This window comes from Wyeomyia smithii, chromosome 3 (assembly GCF_029784165.1).
Source record: "Wyeomyia smithii strain HCP4-BCI-WySm-NY-G18 chromosome 3, ASM2978416v1, whole genome shotgun sequence".
Classification (NCBI taxonomy): Eukaryota; Metazoa; Arthropoda; class Insecta; order Diptera; family Culicidae; genus Wyeomyia; species Wyeomyia smithii.
The window spans coordinates 224,852,192-224,869,085 of record NC_073696.1 but is presented as its reverse complement, the minus strand read 5'-3'; the positions used below and the strand labels follow the sequence as shown (position 1 = coordinate 224,869,085).

At 37.1% G+C, this 16,894-nt stretch overlaps 1 protein-coding gene across 4 annotated transcripts in view; it reads left to right on the top strand.

Annotated features, from left to right (window-relative positions):
* Positions 1-16,894, top strand: part of LOC129727509 (connectin-like) — a 558,070-nt gene that overhangs the window by 241,462 nt on the left and 299,714 nt on the right. The window lies entirely within an intron of this gene.

Genomic DNA, 16,894 nt, shown 5'->3' with positions numbered 1-16,894 from the left:
TGAATTGAATTCTCTACACATAGTTATTAGACGATTTACCACTAACGTCAATTACCGGTTAGTGACTTTCGATTGTTGACGGTTTTAGATTTTTGCCCACCGAGTCTTTCCACTTTTGACTGTTGTTTGTTTTTGACATCGAACAATGTCTCTAAACATACCGCTACAGAAGTGTCAAATAAAAATGAAAATGGGAAGTTGCCATTTGTTTCGCCAAGATGTCCAACTGGCGTAAAAAGGCTTGAAATCATCAAAACCAAATATTCCATGGGAAAAATCGATTAGTATTGAAGCGGGTATGGGGTTACGGGAAAAAATTGAAAATTTACTGAAATATCAAAAATTAGAGCGGACTTGATCATAGACAGTTTTTTTTGCTACATATCATCGAATGAATTTTTATTTTGTTTTTTTTTACATAAATATTTTGGTGTTTTTGAACAAATATGAAAAACTTTATTTCCGTCAGAAAACATGTTTAATGTTTTCTCTTCAACATCGATTTCAACTCAAAAGTCAATTACCATAACCCAGGTTCAGATTTAAGGGGGAAAGGGTGTGAAACAGGAGCAAAATGGACGTTCCTCCATGACATTTCTGCTTTATAAGTTATATTTGGTATTGAAAAAAAATCATACTTTCTATAATAGTGTCCGACCTGTATGAAAAGTTGAAGAGGTTGTGTATACGACACGACCGAAAGTTAACGTAGAATTTCTTGCAATAGCTTAGAGGACTACACTTAGGTGGGGTTAATCAATTTCATAGTTTGGAGCGGTCAATTTCAATGATATTTCTTATTTAACTCCTTCCTAAAAATTATTGATAAATTCAAGAGAAGCGTAGTTCAGTTGGATTGGATTTGAATTGAAGAATTGAAGCACTAAGAATTAAAAAAAAAATGAAGATTGCTGAAACAAAGATTTCCTTTGTTGTTCCCATGAGATAACAATCGTAATCAGCTCCTAAATAATCTAGCTCGTCTTAACGTCCCTCCACCAACATTTCAGGCCAACGATAAGTGACATTGTTTCGGTAGCACTCAGCACGCTGAGCATCAGTTTCGGCTACTTCCTTACGGATTGATATCTCTCCAGTGCTCTTGCACGTTTGCGGGATACGTACCGTTATTGCGAAGCTCAATATTTTGGCATAGCGCTGAGGTCAGGTGATGTGATTTTTTCCGCTTGTGCTAAGATTATAATAGAGTATCTTGTAGAATGTCAATAACTTCTATCCAACACTACGAAAATAATGTGGTGACGCTGAACAGTTTCGAAATGACAGCTGGGATCAACTTACGGTCTCTGGATGCTATGCCGGTTCCCATATTAGGTGCTATTCGACCGTCTTAATTTTGAGTAGGCACGCTATCGGAAAATTTTTCAAGGATTGTAATTTAGATTGTTATTGGTTATAAATTGCTTAAATTTTTCAATATCCAAAATAAATTTAAGAGCTTTGAAACTAAGAGTTAAGACCAAAACTACCACTAAACTTTTATTTAAAACTGCAAGCGTTGAAGAGGTTGTTTATAAGACACGTCCGCATGGTTAACGTAGAATTAGGACAGACTGTCTTATGTCTTACACAGTGCAACAAAAATTGACTTTTTTTCTGCCTTGGTTTCTATACATAATTTTTTCGTGTATTTTGATGCAAAACCAAATTTCCCAGAGTTTAAACATATTTCAACTTAAGGGGCAATAATGGCGCCATTTTGAATTTTTGAGAAATCGGAAATTTTCGATGTTTTTTCGACGCCATTTTGTTTTAAGACCAAATATCAAAATTCTATGATTTTGTCCACATATTAGCATCTTCTTACCCATTTAAAAAAAACAGATCTTAAATAGGACAAAAACTGAGCTCAAAACGGTGATTCTACAAAACCGGTTTTGGCATAGTTTAGGTATACTTCCCAGAGCAAAATGGTATCGAGTATTGTTATTTGTTATTTTTTATTGGTAAAATCATCTGACTCATTAGTGGTCTTAATGATAAAATACCTTAGGGCTAATACAAATATTAACAAACAAAGTACTTAGGATTGTCGTCGACGGAGGAGTCGCCTGAACATTGTAATCGACATGTTGAAGTCAAATAGTGATGCTTGTTGAAGCTGGCTGACATAGAGCGTATGGAATCGTGTTGCCCATTTAATGCATTGCGATGTGGCAGAGAGAGAAAGTTCCTTTGTCTTAGTGGCCTTTCCGGAGCATACACATTTAGCTGCTGCAAAATTCTCGGGGCATCAGTTTCACCAGTTAAAATTTTGAAAATAAATACAGTCTGTGCTTCGAACCGTCTTTGCTGCAGTGTTTCCATACCTAGGAGTTGGCAGCGATCAGCATACGCCGGTAACTGCTGCGGATCCCGCCACGGGAGAAAACGTAAGGCATAGCGTACAAATTTCCGCTGCACGGATTCCATTTTTGCAATCCAGTTTGCGTTGTAAGGACACCATACTACACAATTAGTTTCCAGAACTGATCGTACCAGAGAGTAGAACAACGAACGAAGACACAGTGGGTCACGGAATTCCGATGCTATCTTGAAGAAAAATCCAAGTTGCCGATTTGCCTCCAATATAATTTCATTATAGTGCGGTTCAAACAATAGCGCTGCATCCAGTGTAACACCCAAATCTCGAATCTGATTAACTCTAGTCAAAGTTTGACCAGATATGCTATAACTGTACAGTATCGGGTCATTTTTTCTATTGAATGAGATCACACAACATTTCTGGATACTAACTGTTTTTTTTTTCGCATAACCGTTTATTTTCTTATTTTCTTAAAATATATACAAACAATTTTTAAAACATTTCATAACCGCTATGGTGTTGTTCCATCTAATTTGACGTATTTCTTTTTGAAATTTATATAGTCTTTGTCTTCCAAAGTGTTTTAAATTGAAAGCAATTGCTTCACTCACTAACCATAAGGCTGCCTTCTCTTCATAACTTTTATCACTGATATAATTTCCTATGATTTCTTCCGGGTCATCGTATAATAAATTCAATCTTCTCCTTAACAACTCTTTGATCCAGTTCCACGTTTGACTTGAACCTATACATGATTTTATGCGATGGTCTGTCGTATCTAATTGTCCACAATATTCACATTGATCATTGTTTATTCCAGCTATACCGTTTCTGAACTGTTTTACTTTACAACTTATTATGTCATTAAGAAACATATAGAGACCCTCCTTGGCATTTGTTGTGAGGAAGGATTTTCTACAATTTTGCCACAAAATAGTCCATTGCTTGTTAGGATTTTCTACCTCTACTTTTACAACATGGTTACGTTCAGTTAGCATGGCGTTGTATATTAATTTAGTGGAATTCATAAATGAGTTATTGACCATTGTTTCGGCACAACATATCCATCCACGAGAGTTTCCAGTTGGAAAAGAGCAGCTCTTTTGTGCCAACATGAAATGATCCACTGAATCATCGGATTTTTTGGAAAATAATATATTTTTTATAAACAAGGCCTTACACTAGAGGTACGGATCAGTAAGAGAAAGTTCTCCGTTACTTGTATCAAGGAAGAGTTGGTTCCGGGCTACTTTGAATATCTGTCGATTCCACAGAAACATCCTACAACTGGTGTTAATTTGTGCAAGGTGAGTTTGGTTGGGAGGGAAAACTTGTGCCAGATACCATATCTTTGATAATATAAAAGTGTTCACAATCCAAACTTTTCGAATCAAATTCAGGTATCTTCTAGCATGCGTTTCCAGAGAGTGTTTAATCGATTTAATTACTGAATTTAAATTACTTGTTACCGTATCAGAATATTGCATAGAACGTTACACTCAATATTTTTAATGTTTCTTGTTCTTGAATTTGGTGCGGTCCAGATCTACAATTGTTAAATCGCATGTAATGCGATTTATTAAAGTTCAGTTTTAGTTTAGAATATATACTAAAATAGTTGATGATCTCCAGAGCCGTGTCGAACTCATGATCGTTGAGGATAAAAATATTAAGGTCGTCTGCATAAGCTAATACTTTTATAAAAGTATTGTCCACAAAGCAGCCTCTAATATTATCGCTAACCATTCGTATAAGTGGTTCTAGGTACAGCACAAACAATGCCATACTAATGGGGCATCTCTGGCGAACCGAGGACTTTACTGGAATGTCATCGGTCAAGTATCCATTGAAGAGAACTTGGGAAGTTGCGTTGCTATAAAGGTTTCGAAGACAGTTAATAAAAATTATCGGGAATTCCAATTTTTCTAGCACCGCCCATAGAAACGAATGATTTACTCTGTCGAAGGCCTTTTCTATATCTAGGCTCAGAAGAAGACCTTTGAATCTTTTCGTCTGGCCGGCTCGAATAGTTATGTTTCTCATTTTTTTAAATGTTCAAGGCAAGAGTACTTCGGATTACACGCTGTCTGACCAGAACCAATGATATTCTCTAGTATAGGATGTAGTCTGTTAGCTAAAATTTTTGAAAATAGCTTGTAATCCGCGTCCAACATACTTATCGGTCTTTTGTTTAAAATGTCATGTGGGTCACCTTTTTTTTGGAATCAAGCTAATTATACCCTTCGTAAAGTTCTTAGATGGACGTACACCTTCAATCAAATATTTATTGAAGAGCTGTACCATGTCATCAATAAGGCAATTGGATAATCTTAAATAAAATTCGTAGGTCAATCCGTCTGGGCCAGGGGTTTTTTTTTGCAGCTTCTTTCAAGATAGTTTCTAGTTCCGTTTTTTCAATGGGTCTGACCAAGTTAGCTGCATCTTCAGCTGAAATCTTAGCAGTAAGCTGGCCAAGAATATTTTCGTACTCTGTTTCATTATTATCTGATTGAAAAATCTTACTAAAATATGAAAACAAGTATGTTTTCAATACGCGGGGATCTGACGTATTAACGTCATCAACTTTTAAGCTGAAATTGGCATTTTCTGATTGTCTATTGATACGGGAAGATAATTGGAATAAACTAATTTTTTCATCTTGCAGTAATGAACTGGCGCTAATTTTCATTCCCAAGTTTGATAACCTATTTTGTTCGATGTCCATCAATTTGGACTTAACGAAATACATTTCATCATCAACGTTTTCCCCAATTGATTGCTTTTCTATAATTTCATTCAAACAAACATAGTAGAATTGTTTCTCTCTATGTGTTTGTTGGTTCAAAATAAAACTTTGATTCTTCAAAACTTTTTAGATTCTGTTTTTTACATATTCATTCCACCACACATTAATGTCATTCTGGTATAAATAATTCCTTTTGCAATCCTGATAACTTTGCGTCAGTAAATCATGTACATTCTCTAAAGAAAGTAGGTTTGGATTGACTTTCCAATAGCCTCGTCCGCGAACCTGTAGCGGAATGCCATCAGGAACCTGATATTTAATCATTACAGCGTGATGGCCTGAAAATGGTACCTACTACTTTTATAGTTACCAATCTTACTTTTTCGATAAAGTCAAGTGTTGCATAATATCTATCTAATCTAGATTTTGAGTCACCCCTCCAAAATCCTCAAATGCCACCTCCTGCATGAACAAAATGTCAATATCGTTATTCCAGACGAAATCTTTTAGAAGAGATTTCTTTACAAATGTGTTGATAGCATTAAGATTAGATTAGTTGTTCTGGATAAACTCTCGTGAGCCACTGGTTTGTTTCGCTTATTTCTCTGGGTACGAGAAGGGGCCTCCGTCTCTTTCTCGCTGTCGACATTCGTCTGGGATAATTCCTGTATGTTCGTTGACAAAGAAGATGTTGCAGCTCGCTTCTGTCCTTGCTTCGGATTTGTATCCATGTGATCCGGATCCTCGTCGTTCTTCTGTTGATCTTCCATGACTGCTTTCTGCTGTTTGCTTGTATCCGGTTGAGGTTCCTGTGTTCTTGTGTTCAGTGTTGTTTGGTCTGCATTGCCATCCTTTTTTGCCTTTCTCCTAGAAAGGTATACCAATCACTGGAAAAACCGAAGGTATAAAAGTGGTCCCAATGGCCGAATGTCATATACCACTCGACTTCTTTCGACGAACTGAGCATTTTCTGTATGTATGTATGTATGTGTGTATGTGTGTATGTGTGTGTGTATGTGCAACTATTTTTCTCACTCACTTTTCTCAGAGATGGCTGGACCGATTTTCATAAAATTAATTGCAAATGAAAGGTCTAGTTACGCCATAGGTTGCTATTGAATTCCATTGTATTAAGATTGTAAAAATCACGAAACATCAATATCTCAGAAACCACACAACCGATTTCAATAAAACTGGTTTCAAATGATTGGGCTGTCCCCAGAACCCATAACTTTTGAATTTCGTTATGATTCAAAAGTTATGTAAAGAAAAGTTATCCTGAGGTTGTTCAAACTCACTCATTTTTCTACAAAATTAGTGTCAAATGAAAGGTCTAGTTGCCCCATAGGTTGCTATTGAATTTCATTGCAATCGGATTGTAACTGTGTCCGTTGTTCATAAAAATGTGAAATCACATAATGAAAGTAAACATATTGACTTTCTCCTAACGATCACTGGCTAATTAAAAGGGAGAAAAAGTGATCCAAATGGCCGAGTGTCATATACTACTCAACTCAGTTCGACGAATCGAGCATTTTCTGCATATATGCATGTATAGGTGTATATGTTTGTGTGTGGGTGTGTAGGTGTGTATGTGCACCTTTCTTTCGCACTCACTTATCTCAGAGATGGTCTGACCGATTCTTTCTATCTTGGTGTCAACTGAAGGGTCTATTTGCCGCTTAGGTTGCTGCAATGAATTAATTGCAAATGAAAGGTCTAGTTGCCCCATAAGACCCTATTGAATTTTATTGTAATCGGATTTTTAATTTAGAGGTTATGTATCAAAATGTAAAAATCACGAAACATCAATATCTCAGAAACAACACAACCGATTTTAACAAAATTGGTTTCAAATAAACGGGCTACCTAAAAAACCCTTAATTTTTGAATTTTATAAAGATTGAACATGTGGTTCAGAAGTTATGGAAAGAAACGTGTTCTGGAGACTATTTAATCTCACTCATGTTTCTCAGAGATGGCAGGACAGATTTCCATAAAATTAGTGTCATATGGAAGGTCTTGTTGCTCCATAAGACCTTATTGATTTTTTTTGCAAACGAGTTATTACTTTGCCTGTTATGTTTAAAAATGTGAAGTCCAGCTATGAAAAGAAACATATTACGAAGACTACTTGGACTCACTACTTTTCTCAGAGATGGTTGAACCGATTTCCACAGAATAAGTATCAAATGAAAGGTCTAGCTGCCTCATAACACCCTATTGAATTTTGCTGTAATCGGACTGTAACTTCGTCTGTAATGTATCGAAATGTGAAAATCACGAAACTTCATTATCTTAGAAACTACACAACCGATTTGAACAACATTGATATCAGATGAACGTGCTAGTTAAGGGTTAGCTGATGAATTTTGTTTGAACACGTGGTTTCAAAGTTTGGCTGCCCTATACGTTACCTTTTCATTTGATTGTAATAGAACTTAAGCAACCGTAATGTTTTAATTGGTAAAACAATGAAAGTCTATTATCTCAAGTATTACACGACTTATTTGAACATAACTAGTGTCATACAAACGAGTCATCTGTCAAACTTACAAATAACAAACGTTGCTTTGATCAATATCTATGGCCTCAACATGATTTAAATGCGGTATCGTACTATCTAAACGTTCCCGCATCGCTCGTGATTAAATTGTTCAAAATTTAGAGTCATTTCTTTTATTTCGCTATTTCTTAAGCACTAACATTACGTCAAATTTCATATTTTATACTTTAATAACAACTTCAATATTTTAGAATCCAAAGAGTGAATATACCTTTATTGGATTTAAGCATTCATGTAAATCTATTTTTACAAATAATAAGTTTAAATGAGAAAGGCTGAGTCTGACCGCTAAGTGGATTAATTTAGGTTTTTTCGTCAGGGTTTGCATGTTGGCCACAATCGGAGGTGCGGTTTTGTTGAGCATGTGCAGTAACTGTACTGTAGGACCGTGCGCCAGCACCGTTCAGGATTGAACTGGTTGCCAGTTTGTGACTGTTCGCTTTCAAGTGGTCTCGTCTTTGCAATAAAAACAACGATTCTTTAATCCGTCATAATAAATCCGTGCTCGACAATTTCCAATAAACAGATTTGCCGGGATCTCCTTGGCGATCTTCATGTGAACGCCACGGACGCCGCTGAACACACTAATACCGTATTCAGTTGGGTAGCGTTCTCTCACCTGTTGTCTTATCGTCCCGAATTGTCCCAATACTAATGCGATACTTTTATCCTCGATTTCGAGAGGCAGATTGAAAACTCGCACGTACCGAAATATGCGGCTGGCCATGACCAGCGTAACCGGAGTTTTCGAACTATCATCATACTTGAAGACATAGCTCTTTTCCACGTGGTTACAAAATTCGTTGAACTTACCTTCATCATGAAATTTGATGAAGAACAAGCGGTCATTTTCTTCTTTGTAGACTGAATGCACTTCTGCAGCGGTCAGCTGAAGTTGTCCGGTAGCAAACTTGAGGACCTCCAGATGCGAAGGTATCTTAGCATCAGATTCAAAGCACAGCTTCAACGTGTTCTTCCGTAGGCTTGACTCCATTATATTTATTGTTCAACAGATTCCGCTAACAATACATCAACTACTACTACAACAACGGCAGAGCCGTGTTTAAATTGTGAAAAGAATACGAGAGCGATTGATATATACGACTGATCGGTACAACGTCTCATCCGAGAATAAAGTAAGTTGTTAGAACACCAGTCGTGAAAAATGTCGACTAGTCGCTGAAGCTCTTCACAGTCTGTGATATTCCGTATAATCTTTAACAGTTTGATATCATCCGCGAAAAACGTGCGGCAATTTTCTGGTAGTACTAACGATGCGTCATCTATATATAACGAAAAAAGCAGTGGCCCCAAATCACTGCCTTGCGGGACACCCGATAAATTCGAGAAACATGCAGATTGCTGTGATCCAATCCTAACGCATAACGTTCTATCTACTAAACGTACGATATCTGTTCGCGCGCTACCGTGAGTATCCGAGAACGCGCAAGCTCTCGGTACCGCGCGCAACCGTGAGCGCTTAAGGGTCAACCGTGAGTGACGCTGTGCCTCCGGCTTCTGTTTTGATTATAGTTAAATTGAAATGGTATAGGGGAAAGTAGGTTAAGACGGACACCCTAAGGATTAATCTAGATAATTACTTAGGTATTGCTATTTAGATCGCAGTAGTCATACAAATTGAAACTTAAGGTCATTTGTTTTCATTATCATTTTTGGTATTAGTGAACTTCCTCCAAGTTTTATGTGTTTTGGGTCTTCAAAAATAATACTGCAAATTGCTGTTTTTTGACATGGTTGGGAAAGACGGACACTTGGGGTGGGTAAGATGGACACTACGGAGGTAAAGTTGGACACTCACAAAAAGATCTAGTACGTTAAGTATTCTTTTGATTTATGTGTTAAGTGATGGCCATGCATTACTCTACGTTATTAGAGTCCATCTTTACATCACGTGAACAGTTTAAGAGGATGGGTTTCGATGAAGGCGAAAATTTTCCGCCTATATGGCCTGTTCTAACTGCTAAGTGATTAATATCTGCTGGTTTCACTCGCGGGTGTACTTTGTGAACATCTGAAGTACACAACAGATGCTACATGTGAAAATTCTTGGAAAATCCGTGTGTCCATCTTTCCCTAACTTAGTGTGTCCGTCTTGCCCGACCTGGTTGTAAATTTTTTAAACGATCGTAGCTCTTCATCGGAACATCGAAAATCTGCTGGATTTTCACTAGAAAACCGACGAAAGACTAATTAATCACTTTTCTATTGTGAACAAATGAAAACACGTAAGTTTCACGAGTTTTTCACTATTTTCCGTGGAATAACAATTACATCGAATTGCGCGTTCACGAAAATATTCTTTGTTTTACTTACAAGTTTGACAGTTTGCTTGCTGAAAACCGATAATGCAACTCAAAAGCATTAACACACTATAAAATAGGTATTCGCATCACTCAAATATCATAATACATTCTAGTTTGTGAATAATTATAAATGTCCATCTTACCCGCAGTGTCCGTCTTTACCTACTTTCACCTACATGGTGTGGCATGATCGTTTGGATATTTACACTTCGTGAGCCACCAGTCGTTCGACGACTTAAACTAGGACGCCTGGTTTTTGTTTTAAACGATTCATAATATGGATGTCCAACGATTCATAATAAGGAATGCTCTAGAATACTATGTAATTGTAACGTGGTTTTGGTGAGTTAAGTAAACTCTTCGGCAAGCAAATGCTCCAGTTTATGTTAAAATTGTTTTGTTTTACGTGCAAACTGCTTGACCTACTGTATTAAGTAAACTCGGTAGCGGGCTAGTGTTCTAGATTACCTTCTTCTTGGGTTTACTGAATTCCGATGCCAACGCGACGAAACATTGGGAAATTCGCGTGGTGTTGCGTCATACAAGCGGCGCAGCGTAGGTGGTGGAATGAAGGAAGGTGAAAAAAGATGGACTGCTGTTTGTAGGTATACAGACGAACGTTGTACGCGAAATACATTAGTCTTTCGTCAGCTGTATAACTGTCCGAGTGCACCGAAGACAAACGGCAAATCAGCTAAGGAGATTTATCAGCAGTGACCCAAAACATAGCGCTGTGGAAGATGATCTCTAATCACCAGTGATGTCCATCGATTTTTGCCGCTGGTCTGTCCACTGTTGTCTCCCAGATGGTCTCGAGGTACGATGCTGGCCTAACAAGCCAGTCGTCGTAGGTTCGAGTCTCGTCTCGGGAGAGACTGTTAGTGTCAGTAGGATCGTAGCGCTAGCCCCGCAATTGTCCTGTACACTAAATAGTCGGCTGCGAAGTCTGTGTATAAATAAACAGAAGGTCAAGTTCCGAATCGGAATGTAGCACCAAGGCTTTGCTTTGCTTTGCTGTCCACTATGGAAGGCTTCGAAATCACCGCCTACTGCGCTGCAACCTGTCACAGCTCTGCTTGCTGTTGATCGATTTACTTTACAGTAAACCGTCTTTTTGCAACAGTGATCGGATTGACAAAGGAGACTGCATTTATGCATACTAGCTTTTATACCTACGTGACTACCCAGAGTTATACTTCCGATGGGCGTGATGTTGTGAAATCGAGCAAGTAGAATAACAATAGTAACAACAACAATAAATCATTTAGAATGTCAAACGGGTTTGTATACTTTTAATGGCTGTACTGATGAAGAATGGTAATGATTGATTGTTTAGTATGATTGAGACTGAGACTTAGATTTTCGCCTGATATTTGGTCTTAATTTCAGCTCTGAATAGTCGATATATACGTTTAACAAGGCTCTACTGTTTTGGATAATACAATGGTTAACGTCACTAAAATACAATTTTCCGCGGTTTGGTGGAAGCACAGCCAATTTTCCAATCGATAACTGAAAGAATTTAATTTACTTTACCCCTATTTACTTTACCCCTATGCCGTAAGACGTAATTATACGTCGAAAAATTGGAAGAAAACTGAATCCCTAATAAATGTTAAGCATTGTTAATTTACGCTTGAAGGCAGGCTTTGTTTTGCTCATCTTCATCTTAAAGAGAAAACAGTTTTCTTACCTCTTAACGACTGTGGGCTTACATTCAATGTGCATCACACCATCTGCTGTAGAGAGAGCGCAGAGTAATAGTTTCTCTGACGAAAAAACGCTCCTAATTTGACAGAGCAAAAACCCAGTGAAACTCTTGTAAATTGCTCATCCGCGCAAGCAAGAAAAGTGAAATAAATTGCTCGGCGATCAACTGAGCATTGCGTTACCGTTCTCATCGCTCTGGGGTGCGGCAGAAACAGTATTAAATGGAACTTTCTGCAGAATACGCACCCATAATGGCTTGTGAATCTTCATATAATATTAAATTCGAAAACGGCTAGGATGTGGCTTCAATGTGAACCTAAATGTTTTGATGTTTGGCCAACTTCTCTTCTAGTAAAGGAGAAGCTAACGAAAACTACTCCCTCTTAAACTGAGAGAGCAAACAAATGTTTACCCCTCACACGCGATGATTAAGAGTGAAAAGGAACTCTGCGACTGAAATACTCTACTACTAAATGTGGATAATTACTCACTCTATGTGGGAGAAAGTCTAGTTCTCCAAGGGGTTTACCAGGTAGAAAAGGAAATTTGAGCAAAAACCAAGAGAACGGAAGAAACCTGTGCCCAAGTTAATTTCTAGACGGGCTTCGGTAAAATCACTGTGAATCATTATAAACACTTTTTAAGTATTTATAGAAGCTTTTTGCCTTTCTCCTAGAAAGGTACAGCAATCACTGAAAAAACTAAAGGTATGAAAGTGCTACAGAGGGCTGAATGTCGTATATCACTCGACTTAGTTCGACGAGCTGAGCATTTTCTGCATGTATGTATGTATGTGTGTATGTGTGTGTGTGCGTGTGTGTGTGTATGTGCAATTTTTTTTCTCACTCATTTTTCTCAGAGATGGCCGGACCGATTTCCGTGAAATAAATTGCAAATGAAAGGTGTAGTTACCCCATAAGTTGCTATCGAATTCCATTGTAATCGGATTTTGGGTTTAGAGGTTATGTATCAAAATGTGAAAATCACGAAACATCAATATCTCAGAAACTACACAACCGATTTTAGCAAAACTGACGTCAAATGAACGGGCTATCTTCAGAACTCGTAATTTATTAATTTCATAAAGATTAAACATATGGTTCAAAAGTTATGTAAAGAAATGTTTTCCAGAGGCTGTTTAAACTCACTCACTTCTCTCAGAGACGGCTGGACCGATTTTCACAAAATTAGTCTCGAATGAAAGGCCTAGTTGTCTTATAAGTTGCTATTGAATTTCATTGTGATCGGTTTGTAACGTTGTCCGTTATTTATAAAAATGGTAAATCACGTTATAAAAGCAAAGCATATACCAAAGACTGGTTTAACTCACTTACTTTTCTCAGAAATGGCTAGACCGGTTTTCACGAAATTAGTTGAAAATGAAAGGTCTAGTGGCCTCATAATACCCTATTGAACTTCATTGTAATCTCATTTTTAGTTTAGGCACCGTGTATCAAAATGTGAAAATCACGGAATTTCATTATTTCAGAAACTAAACAACCAATTTAAACAAAACTGGTGCCAAATAAACGCCCTGACTTGAAAATCCTTAATTAATGATTAAACATGTGGTTCAAAATTATGTATGAAAGATATGTATAAAAGAAGGAAATCACGTTTTGAAAAGTAACTTATTCCAAAGACTGCTTAAGCTCACTCACTTTTTTCAGAATGGTTGGACCGATTTTCACTAAATTAGTCTCAAATCAAAGATCTAGTTGCGCAATAAAATCCTATTTAATAACACTGTTATCGGACTTTAACTTTGTCCGTTATGGATCAAATTGTAAAAATTACAAAACTTAATTAAGTACCACAGAAACTACACAACCGATCTGAACATAGTTGGATTCAATGGATCAAATAAACTTGTCTTTAAAACCGTCATAATGCTAAGCATGTTGTTTACAAGTTATGGAAAGAAAAGTGGCTCGGAGACTGTTTAAAACTATAGCAACGATCAAAACATGTGGCCTCAACATTTTTCAAATTTTAAGTTGTACTATAATCAGATTAGGCAGAATTTGCCCATTTTAGGAAGTATTCCGGCAACCAGTGAAGTAGTCAGGAAGACTGCGGGTTCAAGTCCCGTCTGGATGCGGTATGTTTTTCCAAACGTGTATCATATTTTCAGTTCGCTTATTTTTCGCTTCCCCGGCTGCACACACTGTCTGCCTTTAATGAACTTGAATGTTAACGGGTAAAAGCCGTTGTTAAAGATAGAAAACAATTCGAAAAAATTTAGCCCTACGGAGCACCTTCCGTTGTTGTGTTGCACTCGCAGGCATGATTCAGACTGGCTTTGGTCTCGATCACACAGGTCTATAAGAGTTATCAGCGTCAGCTGACTCTCCTGTGTGTGATGAGATATTCCTTTTAATCGCTTAAACAACGCCTGCACAGCAGTGTGTGTAGTTAGGGGTGAGCAATAGAATAAGTCGGCAGTGGATTTTTCGCGTGATGTACAGTCCCTCTACAATTATGGGTCAGTCAACGTGTTGCCTAAATGTTAAAAAATGAATATAAAATCGGAAAAGTTATCAACTACGATTGTTTTACTATCTATTTCTGTGTTCTGATGTATACTTTCGATCGACAATTAGTTTCACTGCAGCTGATGTGTGTAAATTGGTTAAGAAGAAAAATAGTACTTGCATAGCAGAAGTCACAATTATGGGCCGCTTTTGGCCTTCAAGATCATTTAGTTCATAAAACCATCAAAACCCATCAAAAAAGTTATTTTATTGCTGTAAAAGCTTGATAATAAGTTATTTTATTAGGTCGTGATGTATTTTCATGCAAAAGTAATAAAAATAGCCAAAATATGGACTGACCCACAATTGTGCACCGCAAAACGTGACATTACTACAATTATGGGTCACTTCACTTATTGCACCGAGCAGAATTATTGTTTTTAGTAACATTTTCAACAATAAATCATTTCAATTGAATGAATAGGGTTACAACTAAGTTATAAAAATACCACTGCCAATGAAAATTGTTCAGTTTCGTGAGAATAGACGCATTTGCGTAAAAGTGACCCATAATTGTAGCTGACCCATGATTGTGGAGGCACTGTATTTGAAACATATTTATTTCATGGTATTTGCATGTGTCAGTGTTAATGTATGCTCATTGTGTGTGAATGTTAGGTTTTGAACGTTCGTTATAGTTGTGCTGTTGGCTACCAGAAATTCGTTATTTAAAGTGAAAATAAATCGAGCAGAAATTTTAAAGGTGTATTTTTGCCTTTCTCCTAGAAAGGTTTCTGCATAGCAATCACTGAAAAAACTAAAGGTATAAAAGTGCTCCAAAGAGCCGAATGTCGTATATCACTCGACTCAGTTCGACGAGCTGAGCATTTTCTGTATGTGTGTGTGTTTGTGTATGTGTGTGTGTATGTGTGTGTGCGTGTAACGCTCTCCCAATCTCACTCGATTTTCTCAGAGATGGCTGGACCGATTTCAATGAAATTATTTGCAAATGAAAGGTCTAGTTGCCCCATAAGACCCTATTGAATTTTATTGTAATCGGATTTTTAATTTAGAGGTTATGTATCAAAATGTAAAAATCACGAAACATCAATATCTCAGAAACTACACAACCGATTTGAACGAAATTAATTTCAAATGAACGGGCTACCTAAAAAACCTTTAACTTTTGAATTTCATTAGGATTGAACATGTGGTTCAAAAGTTATGCAAAGAAACGTGTTCCCGAGACTATTTAATCTCACTCATGTTTCTCAGAGATGGCTGAACCGATTTTCATAAAATCGGTGTCAAATGGAAGATCTAGTTGCCCCATAAGACCCTATTGAATTTTTTTTTTGCAATCGGACTTTTACTTTGCCTGTTATGTTTGAAAATATGAAACCCAGCTATGAAAAGTAAAATATTCACAAGACTACTTAAACTCACTCACTTCTCTCAGAGATGGCTGAACCGATTTTCACTACATTAGTGTCAAATGAGAGGTCCAGCTGCCTCATAACACCCTATTGAATTTAACCGTAATCAGACTGTAACTTTGTCTGTAATGTAACGAAATGTGAAAATCACGAAACTTCATTACCTTGGAAACTACACAATCGATTTGAACAATATTGATATCAGATGAACGGGCTAGTTAAGGGTTAACTGACGAATTATGATTGAACACGTGGTTTCGAAGTTTAGCTGCCCTATACGTTTCCATTTCATTTGATTATAATCGAACTTAAGCAACCGTTATATATTAAATTGTTAAAACAACGAGTCTATTATCTCAAAGATTACACGACTGATTCAACATAACTATCGTCATATGAACGAGTTATCTCTTAAACTTACTAATAACTAACTTAATAACAACTTGATATGTGGTTCAAAAGTTATGGAACGAAAAGAAATTCAAAGACTATTTAAAACTATACCTGCTTTGATCAACATAATTTGAATGTGGTTTCGAACTATTTGAACGTTCCCGGTATCGCTCGTGATGAAATTGTTCGAAATTAAAAGTCATTTCTTTTATTTCGTTATTTCTTAAGCACTAACATTACGTCAAATTTCATATTTTATGCATCAATTACAGCATCAATATGTTAGAACCTAAAGAGTGAATATACTTTTATTGCATTGAAGCGTTGAATGAGAAAGGCTGGGTCTGACCGCTAGGTGGAATAATTTAGGTTTTTGAAGTAGAATACTTCTCTCAGGAAGTTCGGCTACATAGGGATGTGAAATGAAAATCTAAAACCGAAAAAAGTGAAAAATATGTCCAATTTCAAATGCTAATAAATCGGTTAGTATTCGATGGATTTCCTTCGTTCTTGCAGCAATAGATTGGAAAATCTTCTAAGATTCTCCCCAAAATAAGATAATTGTAATTTTATTATTCACACTATTGTACTATTGAAAATAGTCAAGCCTTGTCAAAATGAAAAATTCGACCTCTGATTGGTCGTTATATGCTTGCTTCCCAAGCACGGTCGACAGAATCATATACCTTGCAATTGAAAACATGCTATTTGGCCTAAATAAGAGCCTGTTTCAGCCGGAGCCGCTCATAATAGTTCTAGACAGCGACAACAGCAGTCGTCCTTCCTTAGCAGCAGCACTAGCCCTGTGGTTGGTCACCACGTCTCAGGAGCAGCGCGGTTTTTCTCAGCGTGTGTCGCCAGACAGCCATTATTCCCCCCGTATTGGGGCAGCATGAAGATTGCCATCAGGAAATCCAAT